Source organism: Chelonia mydas, chromosome 22 (genome assembly GCF_015237465.2).
Source record: "Chelonia mydas isolate rCheMyd1 chromosome 22, rCheMyd1.pri.v2, whole genome shotgun sequence".
Taxonomy (NCBI): domain Eukaryota; kingdom Metazoa; phylum Chordata; order Testudines; family Cheloniidae; genus Chelonia; species Chelonia mydas.
This window is the reverse complement of record NC_051262.2, coordinates 141,008-160,412: the sequence shown is the minus strand read 5'-3', so window position 1 is coordinate 160,412 and position 19,405 is coordinate 141,008. Positions and strand designations below refer to the sequence as shown.

Below are 19,405 nucleotides of genomic sequence, written 5' to 3'. Positions count from 1 at the left end.
TCTCTGTGACTGGATCCACTACCGCTGTTGCAGACATTGTTCTGGGGTCCAGGTCCATCACCTCTGACCGGGTCCTGATAGAAGTTTCTGGAACAGAGCTAGGTGTCACGGCTTGTTTAGCCTGGCTGCGGGTGACCATTCCCATCCTCTTGGCCCGCTTCACATGATTGGCCAAGTCTTCCCCCAACAGCATGGGGATGGGATAATCATCATAGACTGCAAAAGTCCACGTTCCTGACTAGCCCTGGTACTGGACAGGCAACTTGGCTGTAGCAAATTGAAAGAGTTGGACCTGAAGGGTTGAATTGTCACTTGGATCTCGGGGTTGATTAAATGGGGTCCACTAAGGAAGCATGGATAGCTGACACTTGTGCTCTGGTGTCCCTCCATGCGGTGACTTTCTTCCTGCCCACACTCACAGTTTCCCTCTGTTCCTAGGGTATCGGGGAAGTATCTGGGCCTGTGGATCCCTGGTGTGATTCCGGTGCAATGAACTGTAATCTGTTGGGGTTCTTGGGGCAGTTGGCCTTTACATGCCCCAGATCATTACATTTAAAACATCGTCCAGCTGACGGGTCACTGGGGCGAGGTGGGTTGCTGGAGAACAGGGTGGTGGGACAATAAGGTGTCTGGAGGGTTCTTTGGGAGGTAGGTGGGGCCTTGGGCAGCCCCCCGTGATAGGGTGTGGTCTGGGGTTGTCCCTTCTGGTCTCCGCTCCAACTGTGACCAGTTTTCTTCTTCTCTGCCACCTCCACCCATCTGGCTCCTATCTCTTCTTCCTCGATTACAGTTTTGGGCTTCCCATCTAGGATGTATCTTTCTATTTCCTCAGGAACACCCTCTAAGAATTGTTCCATTTGCATTAGGAAGGGCAAATTTACCGGAGATTCAACACTTGCTCCTGATATCCAGGCATCCCAATGTTTCACAAGGTGGTAGGCATGTCGGGTAAATGACATGTCTGGTTTCCACCTTAGGGCTCTGAACCTCTGACGAGAATGCTCGGGTGTTATCCCCATTCTGACTCTTGCCTTGGATTTAAACAGTTCATACTTGTTCATGTGTTCTTTAGGCATTTCAGCCGCCACCTCAGCTAAGGGTCCACTGAGCTGCGGCCTCAGCTCTACCATGTATTGGTCGGTAGAGATGCTGTACCCAAGGCAGGCCCTTTTGAAGTTTTCTAAGAAGGCCTCTTTATCATCGCCAGCCTTGTAGGTGGGGAACTTTCTGGGATGGGAAGTGGTACCTGGAGAAGGATTGCCAGGGTTTGTTGGTATATTCTTCTGAGCCTTTACCTTCTCCATCTCCAGTTCATGCTTCCTCTCTTTTTTCTTCTCCTCCTCCACATGCTTCCATTTCCCTCCTGTAGGCAACCTCCTGTACCTCCTTCTTCATCCACATGAGTTCTATCTGTCTTTCATGTTCCTTTTGTTTTTCCTCAGCCTGAAATCTATCTAATTCCAGCTTTTGTTGAGCCGTGGATTCTGTCATCCTAACCTCTCTGTTTTTAACTAACTTTACACCCGAGGTTTAGAAATAAAACAAACAAAACTTGGCTTCTGAAATTTTGCTGTGCTGGAATAGGATACCTATTCTCTGATAGTGATTGTCAGCCTACAGAAAAAGACAATTCCCTTTGTCTCTGCTCTGGCCCCAAGTCAAAGCAAAACTCCCAACTACTTGGAAACCTGCTTTCCAGCAGCCCCAAAGGAAAAAAAAATTCCTTTTCAAAGCTGTCCTCCTTGTAAAAAAAAATCAAAATCCTAAAAAAAACTTTGCTTACAAATCATCATTTGAAGTTATTAGGTTGGCCAACATCACCGACATGAATGCACTGACTTGGTCATAAAAAACAACAGCTGTATAAGGAAGCTAATCTATGTTCATACTTTCCAAATCTATTATAGTTTTTCAGATAACATTATTTTATCATACACATTGTATGCTTTTAAAGTGTGTCTTAATATTTCAATTTCAATTCAAATGTCCAAACAATCATTACATTGGCAACACAGCATGTAACTAATTCACAAACCTCGGGGATGGGAGGGTTGGGGAAATTCAGGGGGTGTACGAAATCCCTGCCTGTGCTCCAAATGGGGGCCTGAACTCTGCCCTACTCACCGCTTTCCAACTGGGAGGCCTGAGCCCCGCCCTCCTCACCGCACCCTTGAAGGGAAGCCAAGTGCTGGGTGAGCACTTAACACTGATGGGGCAATTCTTTCAGGCTCTCCAGGGAGCCCACATCACTCTGCTGTAGGAGGGAGCCCTCAATATGAAGCAAAAGCTCTCAGACAGGGCAGCGAGATCAGCACAGCCACATGAAGGCAGAAACAGAGGCAAGGAGACAGAGCTTTCACCTCCACCACGTAAGATGCAGCCAGTGATCTGGGAGGAACCTGCTATATGCCCAGAGGCCTTTATTCCTCCAGCATGCGAGGACAGAGGAGATGTCAGGAAGTTTCCCCTTCAATCCCTCACACAAAAGGCCCTTCTTAGGAAAGGCAAAATCCTGAAGAGAAAAAGACACCCAGAAGGATACCAAAGTGATAGATTTTTATTATCTTGGGGAATAGCTCAACACCTGACCAGGGACTTGAACTCTGAACCCTCAGATTAATAGTCTGATGCTCTACCAACTGAGCTAGCCAGGCTCAGAAAAAAAAAGGGCAAGTACATACAGAGGAGAAACTAGTCAAGAAAAAGAGAGCAGGAAACAATAGCAGAAACCTGCTGCTCTCTCTCTATCTCTTCCCAGCCCTAGCCCTGGTCTCCTCTTCCCTCCAGCACCCTGAGGCATTTTGCCAGCACAATGCCCAAGTCAACTCCACCCTCCCCAAACTCTAGAAGGCCCAGCTCATCAACCTGGCCACTCTTACAGCTTCCTCTCCAGCCCTGACCAATAGGGAGGAGGATTGAGTCTCCCTCCCTCAGGCCCACCCTTCAGCTTTCCTGGGTAAAGACCATCACCGCCAAAGTGACTTTGGGCCAGCAGGTCAACCAAGAGGGCTGCCTCCTAGGCCTGGCTGCAGCCCAGCTGCAGGACTCAGAGTAAATCCAGCTCACATCCCTCCCTCTCTCTTCTTCTCTCCCCCTCCCCTTGGCTTTCTCAACACCTGGCCCCACAGCAAACCAGAGACTGCTGCTTTCTGGGCCTGCTCCTGCAGATGTAGGTTTCTATCCTGCTATTTAAGGACTCAGAAGGAGAAAGGGACCTTTCCAGGAAATGGCCACAGCTTCTGGGAGTCCATGCGTGGCTTTGGACACCACAAGGAACCATTTGGCTCCTGGCACACAAGGCAACTTAAAACCTGAGTGTCCGGATAGGGGCTCAAAGCTTAGATGAAGGGCCTGATGCTTTACCAACTGAGCTAGCCTGGCTTGCTGACAGGTTCTATCCCTTTCACCACAAGAGCAAGTGGGCAGGCAAAAGAGAGGCAAAAAAAGTCCCAGGAACCCCTCCTCTTTTTCTCCGCAGCCACTGCCTATCGACAGGATTCCTCTTCCTCCTCCCTTTTGTGCCTCAATGCGACTAAATCTCCACCCCTAGACAGCCAGCCCATCTGCTGCATCCCAATCCCCCATGCCTAAGCCTCCCTGCCCAAGTTCTGCACCTGGCTCCATAGAATTAAGTCTCACATCTTGCTGGGAACTCAATTTCTTGTGCCCAGAGAGTCTGTGCCCCTTCCCTAGATGACCCGAGAAACACAGTGTCCGCCTTTTCTAAAGAAGTGCTTAGACTCCCTCATCATGTGGTCAGATGGATAAGGCATCTCCCTGTGGATCAGATGATTCAGGATTTGACTCTCCTTGTGGCTGTGCTTGCTTTGGTTGAAAGTCCTGCTTTCTTCAGGGATGGAACCTCTTCTTGGCTGCTCAGGCCAATGCTCTGGCTTCAGCTAGACCCCCGGGAAGGAGTTGGGTTTGGGCATCACAAGGGTTAGGGCGTGAGCCCAGGTGTGTCCAGTCTAGCCTTTGCCATTCCTGACTTGCCAAAGAAAATGGGCTGCAGCCCGGGCTAGCGTGTAGAGCAGTTTCCCTCCTCCAAATGTGCGGCTGTCCCCGTGCTTGAGAGGGCTAAATAGCACCTGGGGAGCTGGGTGTTTCTCTGCTTTCTCTGTTCACTGTGGTGGAAAATTAACCACTCGTTGTGTTTGGTTCAGAACAAGCCCGAGGCCAGCTTTATTCAAGCATGCGCATACAGGGAGAGTCAGCTGGAGCTGCTCTGGCATAAACAGAAAATACAGGAATTTATGTAGCTGAAAACCACAATTGGTCAAACACACTTCCACCAATGGAGCTTTCCCTTATTTGGCATGTAATGCGAGCCTTAACAGTAGTTTTGCCATATTTGGAATATAACAAAACAAGCTTTTCCTGTTATTGACAGGTTGTTCTTTTGGGGTTAACGGTCTTTCCTAAATTCTATCTTTTAGGGTTACATTTCTTAAGCTGTGCTGCTGCAATTGTCCCACAATGGAATTTTTCTTACTCTCTTCTTAGGCTTCATATACACAGTTAGCTTGACCAAAGTTTTGGGCCTACTTAGGTCTACTGTGTTTTTCCTCCACACCACCAGCTGGGGAAAAGCCTCTTGGGGAAAAATCTCCTGCTCCACTGCAAAACTGAGCACCTTGAGTGGGAACAGTCAGAGGCCCCACCAGGGGGGTTGGCCCTCCTTTCCTACCATCTTCTGATACTGGCCGCAGAGCGACAGCAGCTGCCCCACATGCTGGTCTGTGGGTGGTCTTCAGTGGGTATTTGGCATGCCAGGTGGCTGGGAGCAGACCGGCCAAGTGTCTTTGTGGCTGTCTGCTGGCCACACATAGGCATGGTCCTCCCGTCCTCTTGCCCCACCTTCAGTTCCTCTGTGGCTTTTAAGCCTTCCCTTGGAGCTGTCAGCACCAGCCGCCTCTGCTCTAGGTGCCCAGAGGAGGAAAGGTGTGCTGGGCTCCAGCCTGGGACTTTTCCTCCTTCCTGTGTAGCCCTGACTATGAAGCCTGGCCCTGACACTCCTTTCTTCAAGCTCCATGAGGGCAAGAGGAAATGTGTGGCAGCAAGCACAAGGGCTAAACTTATAGGCATCAGGTGAAGCAGCAAGAATCCCAACTACCAGGTCAAACTGCAGGACTGCAGGCATTGGTAGTCAGTTCAAGATCCCCAACCAACTGCAGCCATCCCGAACAAAGACCTGGACCAAGTGGGCATGAGTCACCCAGCAGGAGAGAAACAACTCGCTCTTGTACAAGTGGAGACAGGGAAGGTGAGCACTGAAAGCTCCAGGGCTTTATCCCAAACCAACACAAGGTCCTACTGAGATTTGAACTCACATTTTAGGATTCAGAGTCCTGAGTGCTGACCATTACACCATGGGAGAAGTTTATACTGCTTTTGCTGGACGTCGGTGACTCTCATGGGGCTGACTTGTGTAAGGGGGCTGTTGGTCCCATACTAAATCTTAGTGAGGTTTTTTTGGTTGGCTAGTTCCCAGTACCAATAGAAGGGGGAACGGTCAATGGGAAATCAGGACCCTGAGACTGACAGTCATCAGGGGCAATGCAGAGAGGCCAAAGCTCCAAGTTAGCCGGACTGACAGGCCAGGCAGTCTAATGAGGGAGTCACCAGGCCAGGGGGTCCCATCCTCCATGTGAGTTGGAACTACCTGGGCCAGAGTGGGGCCGAGCTAAGGTGGGAGCAGGAGCCCAAGAAGAGCTGGGGAGCAGAGCTGCACAGGGGTAGTGCCAGAAACGGCTACCTATAGGAATTTGATACCTGTAGCAGTTACTGATACCTGAGATTGTTCTTATTTGCTGACTTGTCCTAATTTGCTAAAACTTGACAGTGGCATGGGATGGAAGCATAAAGTCTTTGGCCTCCAAACGACCCTGCCTGGTGTATGTCTCTATCTATTACTTCTTCATACAGGGTTGCAAAATATAGAGTGAGGTCATTTAAACATCATTTATTTTGCAGCTTCATTTACTGTGCTAACAATGGAGCATCCTGACACTGATACTTCTGCCCAAGTGACCTGTGGGTTGGATTCAGTTTAGTGGGATGCGGGACACGTGGAGGATAATTTAAACTCTTAATTTCCTTAGGGTTTCCCTTCAACATACTTCAAGGAGGGTGCGATCTCTTTATTTATTACAATAGCACAAGGAAGTCAGTCACACAAGTGACACAGTGACCGTTGCGAGTCTATGCTGACGTAACGAGAGTTAACATAGGCTTGTAGTGTAGCTATGGCCTTAGGTCTATGAAATGTTTGGGTGAGGTAACAGGAAAAGGATGAGGGGAGACCAAGATTCATTCAGGTGTTTAGGCTTCAGCTTTTGTGGAAGAGGCCTTACTGCTTCCTAAAGGCTCAGGAACAAAGAGGCCCATAAGAACACAATATCATGTCTTTATTCACATTTCTTGACTTCTGGGTGTATAACTCCTGTTTTTAGATTCTTGTGGTTGTCAAGCCCTCTTGGGGTTGTAGATGTGTGTTTGTTATGTTTTGAAGGCCAAAGCAATAAATGAGTTCAACAAAGAATTAGATCAGTTCCTCCGGATAAGTGCATCAGCTATTAACTGAGATAATCAGGGATGCTTCCCCATGTTCTCTGTATCCCTAAACCTCTGACCACCAGATGCTGGGAGTAGACAATGGGATGGTTCACTCACTGATTGCCTGTTCTGCTCATTTCCTCAGAAGCCCCTGGCACTGGCTGCTGCCAGAAGAAGGATACTGGACTACACAAACTATTGGTCTGATCCGCTATGGGAGTTCTGATATTCAGTGAAAATTGTCCCTTTAACTCTCCAGCCTGGGCTGTCTCTTACAATGCTGTGCTAGCGACAAGCAGCAAAACTCCTCCAGGTGCTGCGATCACTCAGCCAACAACCTGCAGTGACACACCCAGCCTAGTTGCATGAATGTTCTCTAAGCCACTCATGAATTACACAGAGAGAGACACCAGCACATCTCCCCAGCGCTCAGCCTTGCACCTCAGAAATGTACCGTCTTCTACTGCTCAAGAACGTCTCTTGAACTGTGCAAGCTCATTAATTAGTTCACCACTTCCTCCAAAGAAAGTGGCCATACGCCAGACTTTATAATCAGAGCAACTTTCCCAAGCTCTTTGGACACTCACTAGTAAATATAAAACATTTAAGTAAGTCTATTAACTACAGAAAGATAGATTTGAAGTGATTAGAGGTGTTAGACACAGAGGTCAAAGTTGGTTACATAACAAATAAAAATGGGATCAAAGTCTAAATTCTAACTTGAACAGACTAAGCAAGAATTAAATCAAATAACTTTTGTCACCCCACTGGATGTTCCAGGCAGTTTTGAGTTCTTACACAGGGTGAATTCCCTCTCAGCCTCAGACCAATCTCCCCAGTTCAATGTCTTTCTCTTCTGGACGATCTTCCAGGTGTTGAGATGGGGGAGGTGTGACGTTATTGACATGAACTGGGATTGTATAGATCATTGTTGCAACCAAAGTCCTGTAGTGGCACCAAATCTTGTATAAAGGGGGTCAAATAAGGTGTCTAAGACAAGGTTATGGTTTGCTGGTTATAATTATGCTATCTGTATATGTGTATCATTTTTGTAGTTGAAGTTATCAATATTGGCTCTATACTGTCTGTAATTCAAACTTATGCTATGCTTCTGGGGGACACCTCAGACAAGTTGGTGTCAGCTGTGCCTAGGCTGCTGGATGGCCCATTAAGGACCATCAGCTACACAATTGACCCATTGAGAGAAGGCAAATACACCCTGTGACTCAGCAAAGTATGCAGGGACTTGCCCTTGTGACGCCAAACTCCATTTTGCTGTCATTTTCCACAGTGAGAACAAAGCGGGGATCTTACACCTGGAAAAGAATATAAAAGGCTGATGCCTCATCTCCATCTTGTCTTCAATCCTGCTCCCTGCCTCTGGAGGGACTTTGCTACAAACAGGAGCCCTACACATCCCAGCTGGGGATGTTCTCCAGAGACTTGATTTGAACCTGTAATTTATTCTATCACTGCTGCAAGCCTGAACAAAGAACTCTGCCATTACTGTTTGTAATTGATTCCATGTAACCACTTCTAGCTCTCACCTGTATCTTTTTCCTTTTATGAATAAACCTTTAGATTTTAGATTCTAAAGGATTGGCAACAGCGTGATTTGTGGGTATGATCTGATTTGTATATTGACCTGGGTCTGGGGCTTGGTCCTTTGGGATCAGGAGAACCAGCATCGTTACCAGAGATGAGAGGCCATTTGGTGGTGTCATCAAGCCTCATTTATATTTTCTCTTCAGATGCTAGAAAGACCCTTGCTGGGACATGGGGGTTAGGTAGCCCCCATTGTGTACCGTGCCCTCGCTGAGAAGTCTCTGGGAGCGTGGATTCTTCTTAATGGGCCACCAACACACGTCTTGTTGGTCCTGATGTCGGCTGCTCCTTTGTTGATACTGAAAAGCTAGCTGCGGGCCTTTCCCACTTACCCCATATTTCACAAATGAACAGATAGCAACACATGATAACTTCACATACAATTAAAAAAAAAGGAGTACTTGTGGCAACTGAGAGACTAACCAATTTATTTGAGCATAAGCTTTCGTGAGCTACAGCTCACTTCATCGGATGCATACTGTGGAAAATACAGAAGATGTTCTTATACATACAAACCATGAAAAAATGGGTGTTTACATACATTGTATCACGTACAATGATAGCACATACAATCCAACAGGATAGTGATGTTCAATGGACCAAGACTTTTTAAACCATACCTAACAGGGCATGCTTTGTTCAAAAGCAATCATAGCACAGCTGTGAATATGGGGGTCCAGGGTGCTACTTTGAGGTCCAGAGCGTCACATTCTGCAAAAGCCTTTTTCCCCTAGCAGGGGCCTCTCTGTGCCCAGAGCTCCTAATAGCTGCATGTCTAGAGGCAGTGGAGAACTCTGGTTTGGCATCTCTTTCTCAGTGAGCATCAGCAGTGGCTCTTGAAAGGCCTCCAGAAAGTGACCTTTCAGAAGAGCTCGCTGAAGAGCCTTTCTAGGAACCAGGAGCTCCTGGCTTGACCTGTCAGACTTTCCTTGCTGAGACGACTGTATCTGTCGGGCTCCCTTTTTGGTATCTCTTTCTTCTAACCAGAAAAGACCTTCCTGGGCAATCCTTTAAATGCTTGTTCAAGACAGAGACAGGCTTCCTTGTGGCTAAGTCTTGGAATGTGGCAAATGACAAGTCTGGAGCTGATGAAAAGGCTACTGTCACTCAGAGTCAAGCCGAGGTTGCTGCGACCACAATGCAGCACTATACGAACACAGCTGCTAGCAGGAAAAGAGTGCCTTAGAAACCCTCTCTCCCCTCAGATGTGGCTTTCTGTGTGCAGAGAGCCAGGCAGCTTGACATCGGGGAGGCCTTGCAGAAAACTATTTGGAATTTGGATGCGTTGTCTTGGAGCATCAAGTGGAGCAGTTGCCTAATACTTCCAGTGGCAGGCACCATGGCTAAGCTGGCTAACGTGCCTGTCTAGTAAACAGGAGATCCTGGGTTCAACTCCCAGTGGTGCCTTACTGCATATCTTTGTCTCCTCTGCTCAGAGTTTGTAATGTCTTTCTAGGAAACGGAAGAGACCTGTGTCAGCAATCCAAGAAATTGCTTGTTAAGAAAAAGGCTTCTTTTCAGAGGAAAGTTGGAAAGAATCAAATCACCAGCCTCGAGCTGATGAAAAGGCAAATGCGTTAGCAAGGAGGTTGCCTCGGCTGTAATTCCTGTGACAGGAGAGCCTGTGTCTTTTGTCTTTTTTGTTAATTAAAATATCGGATCCAGCAGAAAACCCCGTTATACAAAGCAAAATGAAATCACCGACACAAAACCATTGGAAATACCAAAAAAGGAATAATGCAGTAGGGAGTAATGCAGGGTTTCCAGGCCAGTCCTGTGTACTGAGCACCTGCTAAGGTCCCTGGGTGCTTAGCAGAAACCCGGAGGAACTGATACCGGGCCTGAACATGAAACTCAACTGCTCCCAGTTGCTGCTGGAAAGCCCCGTCCTGCCTAGAGAGAAAGACCGGCAGGAGGGAATCAAGGCTCGTCCTGGTCCCAGAGCCCGGTCCACACCCGCCTCCACTCTGCTAGTCACTCATTTTTTTTTCCACCCACAGCCAGCCGGTTAACAGCCACATAAACCCGGTTAGCCACTGCTGCAGGGAACTGCCTTCATCGCTGAAGATGCTCCTGACAGCGGCTCTGCCAAAGGTGGTACATTGCTATGGCATCGATCAGGCGCAGTGTGTCCCATGACACCCACCCACTATACGGTGGCCCCTGCTGAGCGTGCCCTTGCTGCAGCTGGTTCTGCTGGCGCCCTGTGGCTTGCCCTCCTTGATCCAGGAACAAGCCTCAGGCGACCTGTAAATAATCCTGTCCAACCAAGTCTGGCATCCACCATCATGTAGCCAGAAGTCCCCACACCTGCCAGGTAAAAAAAAAGCCACCAGAAAGTGGTCCATAGTTTCAAGTGGTGCCAGAAACTGACACCGCACCTGGGGGCAACCTTTGCTCTGCACATGCCGGCCATGCAAGTTGGCATGGACGGACAGTTTCCCATGAATGATGAGCCACCACAGGTCTCGGTACTTAACAGGCACCCGGGCCATGTGCAGATACTTTAAGGCTCCCGTCAGTAAGTTCCCAGTGAGATGTGAGACTTAATTCTATGGAGCCAGGTGCAGGACTTGGGCACGGAGGCTCAGGCCTGGGCGATTGGGATGCAGCGGATGGGCTGGCTGTCTAGGTGCAGAGATTTAGTCGCACTGAGGCACAGGAGGGAGGAGGAGGAGGAATCCTGCTGAAAGGCAGTGACTGCAGAGAAAAAGAGGAGGGGTTCCTGGGACTTTTTTTTGCCTCTCTTTTGCCTGCTGGCTTACTTCTTGTGGTGAAAGGGATCGACCCTTTCAGCAAGCCTGGATAGCTCAGGTGGTAGAGCATCAGGCTTTTAATCTGAGGGTCCAGGATTCAAGCCCCTGTCCAGGCACTCAGTTTTTAAGTTGCCTTGTGTGCCAGGAGCCAAATGGTTCCTTGTGGTGTCCAGAGCCAGACAGGGATTCCCAGAAGCTGTGGCCATTTCCTGGAAAGGCCCCTTTCTCCTTCTGAGTCCTTAAGAAGCAGGATAGAAGCCCACGTCTACAGGAGCAGGCCCAGAAAGCAGCAGTCTCTGGTTTGCTGTGGGGCCAGGTGTTGAGAAAGCCAAGGGGAGGGGGAGAGAAGAAGAGAGAGGGAGGGACGTGAGCTGGATTTACTCTGAGTCCTGCAGCTGGGCTGCAGCCAGGCCTAGGAGGCAGCCCTCTTGGTTGACCTGCTGGCCCAAAGTCACTTTGGCGGTGATGGTCTTTACCCAGAAATGCTGAAGGGTGGGCCTGAGGGAGGGAGACTCAATCCTCCTCCCTATTGGTCAGGGCTGGAGAGGAAGCTGTAAGAGTGGCCAGGTTGATGAGCTGGGCCTTCTAGAGTTTGGGGAGGGTGGAGTTGACTTGGGCATTGTGCTGGCAAAATGCCTCAGGGTGCTGGAGGGAGGAGGAGACCAGGGCTAGGGCTGGGAAGAGAGAGAGAGAGAGAGCAGCAGGTTTCCTCTATTTTTTCCTGCTCTCTTTTTTTTGACTAGTTTCTCCTCTGTGTGAACTTGCTCTTTTTTTTCATATGCCTGGCTAGCTCAGTTGGTAAAGCCTCAGACTTTTAATCTGAGGGTCAAGGGTTCAAGTCCCTGGTCAGGTGTTGAACTATTCCCTAAGATCATAAAAGTCTTTCTCTTTGGCATCCTTCTTGATGTTTTTTTCTCTTTTTCTCTTCAGAATTTTGCCTTTCCTAAGAAGGGCCTTTTGTGTGTGAGATTGAAGGGGAAACTTCCTGACATCCCCTCTGTCCTCACAGGCTGGAGGAATAAAGGCCTCTGGGCGTATAGCAGGTTCCTCCTAGATGGCTGGCTGCATCTTATGTGGTGGAGGTGAAAGCTCTGTCTCCTTGCCTCTGTTTCTGCCTTCATGTGTCTGTGCTGATCTGGCTGGGGGTGTGGGGAATGTTTGGAGCTTTTGCTTCATATTGAGGGCTCCCTCCCACAGCAGAGCGATGTGGGCTCCCTGGAGAGCCTGAAAGCATTGCCCCGTCAGCGTTAGGTGCTCACCGAGCACTTGGCTTCCCTTCAAGGGAGCGGTGAGGATGGCAGGGTTCAGGGTCCCCAGTTGGAGAGGGGTGCAGGCAAGGATTTCACTACACCCCTCCTGAATTTGCCCAACCCCACCCCCCCGTCCAGGTTTGTGAACTCATTACATAGAGTATTGCCAATGTAGTGATTGTTTGGACTTTTGAATTGAAATGGAAATATTAATACACACTTTAAAAGCATATAAAGTGTATGATAAAATACGTGTATCTGAAAAAGTATAATAGATTTGGAAAGTATGAACATAGACTAGCTTCCTTATACAGCTGTTGTTTTTTATGACCAAGTCAGTGCATTCATGTCGGTGATGTTGGCCAACCTAATAACTTCAAATGATGATTTGTAAGCAAAGTCTAAATGAGCTCTCCCAGACAGCTAGTGATGAGCTGGGGGGAAAGGCTTCAGGACCAGATTGTATTTACATTCACACCTCATCTACCTAGATATCCAGCAAACAGAGCTGCATTGCCCAGGTGATAGATTTTGGCTGGGGTTGGGTTACAAACCACTTGAATGCGGAGGGGGAGGGGGTAATGAAATGTTGTTGTTATTACTGCATGAGTAAAGGGCAGTAGAACAGTAGAACATTAGCCTGTGCTGATGTTATACAGACAAAACTACACAGGATCGTTTCAGGGAGCAAGACAAGTTGTCAAGTTTATTATAACACAATTTGATTTATGACCAATAACTAATATCTAATACCTATGTATACACACACACACATCAAATGTTCTGCAGCTGGTAGATAGTTACCAGTCCTGAACATAGCTTGAGCTCGTGGCTTGATTTCACAGCTTGGGATCGTAGCTCGTGGTGGCTAACTGGCCAGGAAAGCCGGGCACGAGGAAGGGCTGGGTCTCTGTCGGGCACGCACCCATGCCCCTCAATGTTGGCAGCAGAACGTTACCCAAAGTCTTCCATCTCACCCATCTTTTTAATCGGTTTTTAGTTTGAATCCAGAGTCTATAGGTCTTGCTTTATCACGCTGCCTCTGGGTTCGGTGTGATTGATCCCCCGTCAATTGCAGATGGGACTTTCAGCCTAGGACCTGGCTTTGATCTTTCTTCTATTGTACCTTTGTTCTTTTCTTTTTAGGGTGGGGGTCTTCTCACTTTGTTAGGGCTGTTCCCTGCATCTTCAGCTGTTGGTATTTGAATTTTATTTCATCAGGACAGGCTGGGGCTGGAGGTTGATTCCATCATCCATCCATACCTCATTCACACATCTAAACTGCACTAATAAGATTACAGCAGGGTTTTGCAAAAATGAAGGTCACAGCAAGCTTTTACAAAATGGAGTGAGCATTTTAAAATGGAGTTTGGGACAAGTTAAAATGGAGTTTGAGTTACAATATGGACAAGTGTAAGGAATGGCAAACAGTGAACAAACGTTACATTATTGACAAGTATAATGAATGACAAACAATGAGCAGAAGTTACAATGTTGAAACAGTGTAAATTTCAGGGATTTAAGCAGCAATTGGATTGCAAGTGAAATTTACAAGGGCAGTGGCCTGAACAGCTGTGGCTCTTAACAAGCAGCTTAATTGTCAGTTAGTCAGTTATTGGGGTACCCAGTTTTATGAATGAATGAAGTTTCATTAATAAAACTTTACTTATGAAGTTATAGGAATAAAGTGAACAATTACAAACAATTTCATTTATCAGGACTACATTGTCCCCCTTTGACCCTTCAATCCAGGGGTATTGAATGGGTCACACTTTATGTAATTGTTTCAAGGCTATATATTGTGAAGCAATGTGAGCCTGTGGTTTCAGCTTAAAATACAGTCTTTTCATCCAGCAGCACATGCCACACATTACAATTAACATAGAACCTCAGGGTTGGAAGGGACCTCAGGAGGTCATCTAGTCCAACCCCCTGCTCAAAGCAGGACCAATCCCCAATTTTTGCCCTAGATCCCTAAATGGCCCCCTCAAGGATTGAACTCACAACCCTGGGTTTAGCAGGCCAATGCTCAAACCAATGAGCTATCCCTCCCCCCAAACATGGAGCTTCTCAGAATAAAGAAAACAATTGGGTGTAACATAATTTTTAAAGCTGAAGACCAAGAGGGGGCCCATCCTTTAAAAATATCACACCAATGGTGCGTCATAATTTGTTCTGCTTGTGCGGACACTCTTAATATTTCAAATCCCTGATGTAAAATAGCCAAACTGCATGTCTGAACCTGGGTCCGTGTGGTTTCAGTCAGTTGGCTAATTTGTTCATTTCTCTTCATTAGTTCATACAGGCTTGTCCAATTGACCCCCAAAGAGAAGTTAAAGTCTTGAATATTACTGGTAGCCAGTGTGTTAGTTCTTTTATCCTCATGAGTTGGGAAGTAAAGTGTTAAGGTGAGCATTTTTAACATAGTTATATTACACACACACTGTTCTACGGGCAGTTCTGAGATGTATTTATCTTGCCACACAAGCTCCTCTAATCCAGTGGCACAGACACAACTTTTTCTATCAAAATACACTTTTGGGGTACTGTTATCTAGTTCATCCCAGTAACAGGTTGCCAGACTTTTATGTTGTAAGGAGCAGGGCTCTTCTAATTTTGGTAAGGTAGGACATACCCATTTTTGTGCAGTCCACCTTGTACACAAGCGATGGTCTATGATTTCAGTGCTGCCCAGTGGGAGGCCGCACCCCAACCCCCATGCCTGAGCCCCCTCCCAAAGCAAGCACCCCCTACCCCCTCCTGTACCCCAACTCCCAGCCCTGAGCTGCCTTCCAGAGCCAACACCCCATAACCCCTTCTACATCCCAAACCCCCTCCTGCACCCCAAGCACCAGCCCTGACCCCTTTCCCAGAGCCAGCACCCTGTACCCTCTCCTGCACCCCAACTCTCTGCCCCAGCCCAGAGCTCCCTCTCACACTGCGAACCCCTCAGCCTTAGCCCAGAGCAAGCCCCCCATCCCAAACCCCAATGCCTTGCCCCAGCCCAATGAAAGTGAGTGAGTGTGGGGGAAAGTGAGCAATGGGAGGGGATGGAATGAGTGGGGCAGGACTTTGCAGAAGGGGCAGGGTCTCGGGGAAGGGGCGGCGTAGATCTTGAATTATTCTTAGATTCAAAAAGTGATCTTGGGCGTAAAAAGGTTGGAGATCACTGCTGTAGGCTCTTTGCAGATAACTTGAAAATTCTCTGACAGGAGACCTGTACCTAATTCACGTCTAGAGAAAGAGAAAAATATACACAAACACCAATTAAAGCCATATTTTAAGTTTGTGTAAATTTAGAATAATCAGGAGATAATACAGAAAGATATTCCTAATCCCAAGACTTGAGGTCTCATCTGAACATGAGAATGGCCAGACTGGGTCAGACCAGTGGTCTATCTAGCCCAGTGTCCTGTCCTCTGACAATAGCCAATGCCAGGTGCTTCAGAGAGAATGACCAGAACAGGCAGCCATGGAGTGACCCATCCCCGGTCATCCAGTCCCAGCTCCTGGCAAACAATGGCTAGGGACACTCACAGCGTTGGGTTGCAGCCCTACCCATCCTGGCTAATAGCCATGGATGGACTTATCCTCCATGAACTGATCTAGTTCTTTTTTTAGCTCTCTTATACTTTTGGCCTTCACAACATCCCAGGGCAACCAGTTCCACAGGGAGACTGTGCCATGTGTAAATTAGTACTTCCTTTTGTTCATTTGTTTTAAACCTGCTACCTTTGGGGGGCCCCGTGGCAGCTGTCCCAATCACTGTACCCTAGGGACAGCTGTGTGTGCGTGTCATGCGGGGGGAGTGGGGGTGCTAGGCCAGCCCAGGGGGAGGTGGGGCTAGGGTGCGGGGGGGGGTCAGGCTGGCCCAAGGGGCCTAGCGGGGAGGGGCTGACATTGGCAGCGGGAGTCAGCCCCACAGTCACCGGTGAGAAATGGTATCAGTGACCCCAGCCCACCCCAGCTCGCAGCATCTCCCGGCAGAGGGAGCAGAAGGTGGAATGAGGTGGAGCAGGGGCTGGAAGAGTTGGGGTGGGGATTTGGGGGAAGGGGTAGAGTGGGGGCGGGGTCCGGGGCAGAAATGGAGGGATTAGTCCCAGGCCCCACACCCCCCTAGGGATGCCCCTGAAGGGAAGCACTGACTATTACAGTGACAATAAAACTGACCAGCATTGTGGGGGAGACTGAAGGAGATCCACACTCATCAGGTCTCTTCTCTCCCCCAGGGTGAGCCAGACACTGCTCTCTCCTGGCTCTCATTCTAGCAGCTGGAAGCCAAGGAGCTATTTCCCCCCAAGAAGTGCATTGAGTTCCCCTGTGGTGCTGAGGTGGCTAGCGCTGCTGCTGGCTAAGGGGGCTGTCGGGGGGGTTGATGTGTGCATAGACTCTCAGCTGCCAAGCAGGAGGGGGCACTTGGGACTCGATCAGACTGGCTCAGTGAAGACGGGGTGTTGACAGACCAATACAGATGCTCTCCAGAATATGGAGCAGCTTCCCCCCATGCAGCCAGGCAATGAGCATTTCCCACAATGAACCTGGAGCTTAGGGGGAGGCAGCAGCTGCTGTTCCCACTCCTCAGGGAAAGGCCTGTCACCCAACAGACACTTGTTACTCAGCCACTGCTAAGGGCGTCGGGTTCCTCTGGTGGGAGTGTGGAGAAGCCATTCATTTTCCTATTCACACTCCTCTGCAGTGTGAAAACCGGGAGGGGAAGCAGAAGCCCCACATTCCTCCCTGAATGACGTCCAGTGGGAAAGCCAGGACAACAGGGTGGGGTGGAAAGTGGTGGCCAGACTCTCGCCACCAGGGTCTAGTCTAGCTCAGGGTCCAGCTTAAATTCCTCCCCGTGCACTGGCCCCCAGTCTCCTTCCACCACCAGGTCAACCCGGGAACTCAGGCAGGAACGGGGTGAGGCAGCAAGTCAAGCTGAGCAAGGCAGGCAAAAGCGAGTCTTGCCTTCGTGGGCCACTCACAATGATGTCCTTTTTGTGTGCCATGGCTGACAAAACATCCCGGACAGAGAAGCAGCAGGGCAAAAGACTGCCATATAGTTGCCAAAGTAGCTCAGTTGGGAGAGCGTTAGACTGAAGATCTAAAGGTCTCTGGTTTGATCCCAGGCTTTAGCAGGCCCTTTCCTCCTCCTTTGTGCAGGGGTGGCTTGTTTTCTAGGAGCACAGTGGAACCTTTACCTGAGGTGAGTCCCTGATTTTGAGCTCCCCAGCAGGACAACAGAGCATGGGCTTCTGCCCCTAGTTGGCGCACCTGACCTTTAACAATGAGAGACAGGAGCCATCTTTCCAACACACTTGTTGGTCAACCCAATATGGCGGGAAGAGAGTGAGGCATGGCCATCGGAGATGGTGCCAGAAGGGGTGCTGGGCAGTGATGGGCAGGGACTGGGGACGAAAGATCCTCTGCACAGCTGAGCGAGGGCAGTACTGGGGAAAGGGCATCTGTGAAAGTGTCCACGTGGAGAGGGGCCCAGGAGGAAGCGCTTGTTGTTCAGTGCCTTGGAGCAGCTGGACTCGGACATGGTGGGCATTCAGGAAATGCACATTAACAAGTTTAGGGCAGATCGATGGGCAGAGGGTGATTGGAGGAAGGGCCCATCTTTCTGGTCCTCTGGGCCAGGGAAGAACGATGGGCGGGAGTCTTGTTCTTCACATTCGCGGTGCGAGTACAGAACGTGGTGGAGCTATGCCCAAGGAGGGCATTACTGGTGACTTTGTGCTCCATGGCACTGGTTACCGCTATATTAGTGTGTATGGTCCCCAGTTAAAGTGTGAAAGGAAAGATCAATGGAAGGAACTGGCTCCCTTCCTCTGGACCGCACAGTGTTTGCTGTTGGGGGGGATTTTAATTGTGTCAGATGGCCTGAGGACCGCGGGTCCTGTTTTCCAGACCGTCAGAGGACACATTTTTACAATAAGCACTACCTGGCACAGGTCTGTAGCAAGGTCGGCTTAGAGGACTTGTTTCTCCATAGTGGAGCCAGTGAGGTGGTAGCTCCTATTCCTCTCTTCCAAGCTCACACCAGCCACAGAGGGGTACACCTTTCTGTGGGGGCAGGCCAGGAGTCGCATTGACTGGATTTACATGAAAGAGAGCACGTTGACAGCCCAGTGCAGGGTAGTGCTAATGGATTGTTTGGATCACGCAGCTCTCACCATGTGCCTCAATGTGGGCAAATCCCTGACCCATGACAGAGGATATTGGAAGCTGAACTTCCAGAGCTGGCAAGATAAAGGGGAGGGGCGGCTAGGCCTGGTGGTGCTGGCAGAATGGGAACGCATCAGAGGGTTCTATGGCAACCAGTGGGATTGGTGGGAGCTGGTGAGGGAGGAGTTGGCGGCTTTGTTTCGGTGGCCAGGCAAACACCACAAGTTAAAGAAACCAACAGTGCTAAGTCCTGCAGCATCGTCTGTGGGATTTCCACAAGAGCATCCAGGCAGGGGAGCCAGTCAGCGTGTGACTGTACGACCGGATCAAGCGACAGCTGGCCGAGTGCCAGGACATGCGGCTGCAGCTGGCTGATATGAGCGGGACCACTGAGTGAAGGGAGGGGAGGCCTCCCCTGGCATTTTTGCAGCCTGCAGAGACCAGAGGCAAAGCAGGGGGATGTGGGGACTCAGGGCAGGATCCGTGGATCCGGTAATGCAGGACCACACTCGATGGAGGAGGAGAGAGAATCCTGTGAGAGGAAGCAGCTGGAGGGAAGCAATAAGTGCAGAGTGCAAGCCAGCCAGCTCAGAGTCACAGGGGTCCAGAAAAAGAAACAGCAGCAGGTCCCATGGTGTAATGGTCAGCACTCAGGACTTTGAATCCTGGAATCTGAGTTCAAATCTCAGTGGGACCTCCTGGAGCCATGTTGGTTTGATGCAAATCCATGGATCAAAATGTGCTTGGTTTCCTGTCTCTGGATGCATGAGAGTGAGTGTTCTTTTCCGTGACGGATGCCCACTGGATAGCTTATGCTCAAATAAATTGGTTAGTCTCTAAGGTGCCACAAGTACTCCTTTTCTTTTTTTGAATACAGACTAACACGGCTGTTACTCTGAAACCTGTCATTATGCAAGGCACTACATTTAGCCGTATGGAGTGGAAATCTATCAACTGCATGAAAAAACTTGTACAAATACAGACAGACATCATCTTCCTTTCCAAATGTAAACAGATGGACATCGTACCAAAAGGACTGAAGGTAAAAAATCCATTACAATCTACATACCACACAGA

At 49.0% G+C, this 19,405-nt stretch overlaps 6 non-coding genes across 6 annotated transcripts; 5 read left to right on the top strand and 1 right to left on the bottom strand.

Moving 5' to 3' along the window:
• Positions 1-2,581: 2,581 nt before the first annotated feature.
• TRNAN-AUU lies at positions 2,582-2,654 on the bottom strand. Its single transcript has one exon. It is a non-coding gene; the product is annotated as a tRNA-Asn (tRNA).
• A 6,839-nt stretch (positions 2,655-9,493) lies between these two features.
• On the top strand, positions 9,494-9,567 carry TRNAT-AGU. The gene has a single exon. It is a non-coding gene; the product is annotated as a tRNA-Thr (tRNA).
• A 1,392-nt stretch (positions 9,568-10,959) lies between these two features.
• Positions 10,960-11,032, top strand: TRNAK-UUU. The gene has a single exon. It is a non-coding gene; the product is annotated as a tRNA-Lys (tRNA).
• Positions 11,033-11,696: 664 nt separating this feature from the next.
• TRNAK-UUU lies at positions 11,697-11,769 on the top strand. The gene has a single exon. It is a non-coding gene; the product is annotated as a tRNA-Lys (tRNA).
• Positions 11,770-17,222: 5,453 nt separating this feature from the next.
• Positions 17,223-17,295, top strand: TRNAF-GAA. Its single transcript has one exon. It is a non-coding gene; the product is annotated as a tRNA-Phe (tRNA).
• Positions 17,296-18,953: 1,658 nt separating this feature from the next.
• Positions 18,954-19,025, top strand: TRNAQ-UUG. Its single transcript has one exon. It is a non-coding gene; the product is annotated as a tRNA-Gln (tRNA).
• The last annotated feature ends 380 nt before the right edge of the window (positions 19,026-19,405 follow it).